Here is a 6000-nt window from a genome sequence, read left to right as displayed (position 1 = left end):
GCCAATGGTTTATCAATTTTGTTAATTTTTTCAAAGAACCAGCTTTTGGCTTTGTTAATTCTTCCAATTGTTTTTCTGTTCTCTAATTCATTTAGTTCAGCTCTAATTTTTATTATTTGTTTTCTTCTGGTGCCTGATGGGTTCTTTTGTTGCTCACTTTCTATTTGTTCAAGTTGTAGGGACAGTTCTCTGATTTTGGCTCTTTCTTCTTTTTGTACGTGTGCATTTATCGATATAAATTGGCCTCTGAGCACTGCTTTTGCTGTGTCCCAGAGGTTTTGATAGGAAGTATTTTCATTCTCGTTGCATTCTATGAATTTCCTTATTCCCTCCTTGATGTCTTCTATAACCCAGTCTTTTTTCAGGAGGGTATTGTTCATTTTCCAAGTATTTGATTTCTTTTCCCTAGTTTTTCTGTTATTGATTTCTAGTTTCATTGCCTTGTGGTCTGAGAAGATGCTTTGTAATATTTCGATGTTTTGGACTCTGCAAAGATTTGTTTTATGACCTAATACGTGGTCTATTCTAGAGAATGTTCCATGTGCACTAGAAAAAAAAGTATATTTTGCAGCAGTTGGGTGGAGAGATCTGTGTAAGTCAATGAGGTCAAGTTGGTTGATTGTTGTAAGTAGGTCTTCCGTGTCTCTATTGAGCTTCTTACTGGATGTCCTGTCCTTCTCCGAAAGTGGTGTGTTGAAGTCTCCTACTATAAATGTGGAGGTGTCTATCTCACTTTTCAATTCTGTTAAAATTTGATTTATGTATCTTGCAGCCCTGTCATTGGGTGCATAAATATTTAATATGGTTATGTCTTCCTGATCAATTGTCCCTTTTATCATTATATAGTGTCCTTCTTTATCCTTTGTGGTGGATTTAAGTCTAAAGTCTATTTTGTCAGAAATTAATATTGCTACTCCTCTTCTTTTTTGCTTATTGTTTGCTTGATATATTTTTTTCCATCCTTTGAGTTTTAGTTTGTTTGTGTCTCTAAGTCTAAGGTGTGTCTCTTGTAGGCAGCATATAGATGGATCGTGTTTCTTTATCCAGTCCGTGACTCTCTGTCTCTTTATTGGTGCATTTAGTCCATTTACATTCAGCGTAATTATAGATAAATAAGTTTTTAGTGCTGTCATTTTGATGCCTTTTCATGTGTGTTGTTGGCCATTTCATTTTTCCACATACTTTTTTGCGCTGAGACGTTTTTCTTAGTAGATTGTGAGATCCTCATTTTCATAATGTTTAACTTTATGTTAGTTGAGTCGTTACGTTTTTCTTGGCTTTTTTCTTGAGTTATGGAGTTGATATTCCTTTTTGTGGTTACCTTATTATTTACCCCTATTTTTCTAAGTAAAAACCTAACTTGTATCGTTCTATATCGCCTTGTATCACTCTCCATCTGGCAGTTCAATGCCTCCTATATTTAGTCCCTCTTTTTGATTATTGTGATCTTTTACCTATTGACTTCCATGATTCCCTGTTATGTGTATTACTTTATTTATTTATTTATTTTTTAGAATTAATCTTAAGTAGTTTGTTTTTGTGCTTTCCCTTTTTGAGTTGATATCAGGACGTTCTGTTTTGTGACCTTGTATTGTGCTGGTACCTGATATTATTGGTCATCTGACCAAACAATCTCCTTTAGCATTTCTTGTAGCTTTGGTTTGGTTTTTGCAAATTCTCTAAACTTGTGTTTATCTGTAAATATCTTAATTTCTCCTTCATATTTCAGAGAGAGTTTTGCTGGATATATGATCCTTGGTTGGCAGTTTTTCTCCTTCAGTGCTCTGTATATGTCGTCCCATTCCCTTCTTGCCTGCATGGTTTCTGCTGAGTAGTCTGAACTTATTCTTATTGATTCTCCCTTGAAGGAAACCTTTCTTTTCTCCCTGGCTGCTTTTAAAATTTTCTCTTTATCTTCGGTTTTGGTGGGTTTGATGATAATATGTCTTGGTGTTTTTCTTTTTGGATCAGTCTTAAATGGGGTTCGATGAGCATCTTGGATAGATATCCTTTCGTCTTTCATGATGTCAGGGAAGTTTTGTGTCAGGAGTTCTTCAACTATTTTCTCTGTGTGTTCTGTCCCCCCTCCCTGTTCTGGGACTCCAATCACTCTCAAGTTATCCTTCTTGATAGAGTCCCACATGATTCTTAGGGTTTCTTCATTTTTTTAAATTCTTTTATCTGGTTTTTTTTCAGCTATGTTGGTGTTGATTCCCTGGTCCTCCAGATGTCCCAGTCTGCATTCTAATTGCTCGAGTCTGCTCCTCTGACTTCCTATTGCGTTGTCTAATTCTGTAATTTTATTGTTAATCTTTTGGATTTCTACATGTTGTCTCTCTATGGATTCTTGCAACTTATTAATTTTTCCACTATGTTCTTGAATAATCTTTTTGAGTTCTTCAACAGTTTTATCAGTGTGTTCCTTGGCTTTTTCTGCAGTTTGCCTAATTTCATTTGTGATGTCTTGAAGCATTCTGTAAATTAGTTTTTTATATTCTGTATCTGATAATTCCAGGATTGTATCTTCATTTGGGAAAGATTTTGATTCTTTTGTTTGGGGGCTTGGAGAAGCTGTCATGGTCTGCTTCTTTATGTGGTTTGATATGGACTTCTGTCTCCGAGGCATCAATGGAAAACTAGTTTTTCCAGAAAATCCGCTGACTGGTACACTGGTTCCTGGCTCTGAAAACAATCGCTGTCTCCCCGTATTTGTTCATTCTCCGTCTCTAAATCTGTGTTTGTTGTTCAGAGTTGGTAGATTGTTATGTATGTGATCGATTCGCTTGTTTTTCCGAGTCTTTGTTGCAAGAGGGATCCGCGGTAGCGTCCACCTAGTCCGCCATCTTGGCCCCGCCTTGGCTGTAATTTTTAAGGAAGCAGATCTCTGGATGGGTTCAAACGTCCAACCTTTCAGTTATTAGCCCAGGGCTAACCATTTGCACCACACAGAGACCTTGTGCAGAAGACACTCAAGTGCAAATCCTCTTTCATGTTTTGGGACTTTTCTGCAGGTTCTGATGCCCAAACTGTGAGCAACCAGGATGTCAAGTTCGGATGAGGCCAGAATTTTAGGGCCTCTTTAAGGGTCAAGTTCAGGGTTGATGACTTAGATAGTTAGTTAAGGTTCTCTCAGTGGAGAGACACTAAGAAATGGTAGGGAGAAAGGTCCTTGGGATGATTTCTTCCCCCTCTCTTTTTTTTTTCTAGTATAAAGTAGACCAAGCAGTAGAAGCGGGAATGGACTAGGGAAGAATCTGGGAGATTAGTCTAAGTTTCTCTGTAATATGCACTCTTCACATGCCTACTTCTCATTCATTCATTCAAAAATATTCCTTAAGAATATGCCAAGTGAGGTCCCTGGGTGGTGCAAACAGTTCCTGTGTGGCTACCGACTTAAAAGTTGACAGTTTTAACACACCTAACAATGCTGCAGAAGAAAGGCCTGGCTACCTGCATCTATAAAGATTACTTCCAAGAAAACCCTTTGGAGCTCAGTTCTACTCTGCCACCATGGGGTTGCAATGTCAGAATTGACTTGATGGCAATGGGTTTGATTATTGGTTTATGAACAGCATTATAATATGTGCATGATGTTTAAATATGTAAAGGCAGATACCAGGAAAGTTGTTAATAGTTGGAAGTTGTTGCCTCGGAGAGCAGGACTCAGACATGAAAAGGAGTAGGTGCGTCCAGATGGGTGTTTTTTAATAAGCCTATGGGACTATTGGAAACCCTGGTGGTGTAGTGGTTAAGAGCTAAGGCTGCTAACCAAAAGGTCAGAAGTTGGAATCCATCAGGCATTCCTTGGAAACTCTGTCTTATAGGGTCGCTGTGAGTCGGAATCGACTCGACAGCAGCGGGTTTATTTATTCATATTTTTAATGGGACTATTGGAGCCCTGGTGACGCTGTGGTTAGGTGTTGGGCACTATTGGATTGTTGTGGTTGGGACTACTGGATTTTAAAATGATTTGCAGGGATTACTCTGGTAAAACAAAGAAAACACACATACAAAATGAGTAAGAAATGAGGAAATGGAGATGGTGCTTGTGAGAAGTTATTTCCAGAAGCTTGGATGTGAAGGTGAGTTGAGAGAGGGCACAGCAGGGGAAGATGTGTGGGGGGCGGGGAGTTGTTAAGATGGATGCTAGAAGAATGGTGCTTTTCAAGGTGTGTCCAGTGGATGGAGGGCACCAGGAAAGCCTGGGGAGTTTGTTAAAATTCAGGTCCTACCCCCTACCCCAAACTTAACTGAGTCAGGAACCCTGAGGGGCAGGGCCCAGGTACCTGCATTTTTTTCATTTTACTTGTTTTTCTTCTTTTTTAAAAAAATTTTGTTGTTGTTGAGAATATACACAGCAAAACACACACCAATTCAACCATTTCTACATATACAAATCAGTGGCACTGATTACATTCTCCGAGATGTGCAACCATTCTCACCCTCCTTTTCTGAGTTGTTCCTCCCACATTAACATAGACTCACTGCCCCCTAAGGTTCCTACCTAATCTTTCAAGCTGCTGTTGCCACTTTGATCCCATATAGTTTATAAAAGAGCATGATGCTGTTGTTGTTGTTGTTGTTAGGTGCCGTCGAGTCGATTCCGACTCATAGCAACCCTACACACAACAGAACGAAACACTGCCTGGTCCTGAGCCATCCTTACAATCGTGGTTATGCTTGAGCTCACTGTTGCAGCCAGTGTGTCAATTTGATTTCTGTGTGTTCCCTCTGGCGAGGTCCATGTGTACAGTTGCCATTTATGTTGGTGAAAGAAGGTATTTGCAATGAAGAGGTCGTTGGTCTTGCAAAATTCTATCATTCGATCCCCTGCATTGTTTCTATCACCAAGGCTGTATTTTCCAACTACTGATCCTTCTTCTTTGTTTCCAACTTTCGCTTGCCAATCACCAGTAATTATCAATGCATCTTGATTGCATGTTCGATCAATTTCAGACTGCAGCAGCTGATAAAAATCTTCTCTTTCTTCATCTTTGGCCCTAGTGGTTGGTGCGTAAATTTGAATAACAGTCGTATTAACTGGTCTTGCTTGTAGCCGTATGGATATTATCCTATCACTGACAGTGTTGTACTTCAGGATAGATTTTGAAACGTTCTTTTTCACGATGAATGCAACACCATTCCTCTTCGAGTTGTCATTCCCAGCATAGTAGACTATATGATTGTCCAATTCAAAATGGCCAGTACCAGTCCATTTCAGTTCACTAATGCCTAGGATATCGATGTTTATGTGTTCCATTTCATTTTTGACAATTTCCAATTTTCCTAGGTTCATACTTCGTACATTCCAGGTTCTGATTATTAATGGATGTTTGTAGCTGTTTCTTCTCATTTTGAGTTGTGCCACATCAGCAAATGAAGCTCCCGGAAGCTTTACTCCATCCACGTCATTAAGGCTGACTCTACTTTGAGGAGGCAGCTCTTCCCCAGTCATCTTTTGAGTGCCTTCCAACCCGGAGGGCTCATCTTCCAGCACTATTATCAGACAGTGTTCTGCTGCTATTCATAAGGTTTTCACTGGCTAATGCTTTTCAGAAGTAGATTGCCGGGTCCTTCTTCCTAGTCTGCCTTAGTCTGGAAGCTCAGCTGAAACCTGTCCTCCATGGGTAACCCTGCTGGTGTCTGAATACCGGTAGCATAGCTTCCAGCATCACAGCAACACACAAGCCCTCACAGTACGACAAACTGACAGACTATTATTTGATTTTAAGATGACTTCAGGGGATATTTTTGATTTAAGGTTTAAATATTATCTCAGAGCAATAGTTTCATGGGTTCAGCTAGCCTCCATGGCTCCAGATAGTCTGGATTCCATGAGAATTTGAAATTTTGTTTTGCATTTTCCCCCAGTCACTTACATTTTTAAATTTTCTCCACCGGGTGATTCTTGTGGCTACAGTTACAGAGCTTGTCTGAATGCTCATAGGAAGAACCCTGGAGGGGAAGAAGTAAAAAAATGTGGGAGGGGAGGAGAAACCC

The sequence above is a fragment of the Loxodonta africana genome, chromosome 1 (assembly GCF_030014295.1).
Source record: "Loxodonta africana isolate mLoxAfr1 chromosome 1, mLoxAfr1.hap2, whole genome shotgun sequence".
Lineage (NCBI taxonomy): Eukaryota > Metazoa > Chordata > Mammalia > Proboscidea > Elephantidae > Loxodonta > Loxodonta africana.
Note: the sequence above shows the minus strand (reverse complement) of the source record.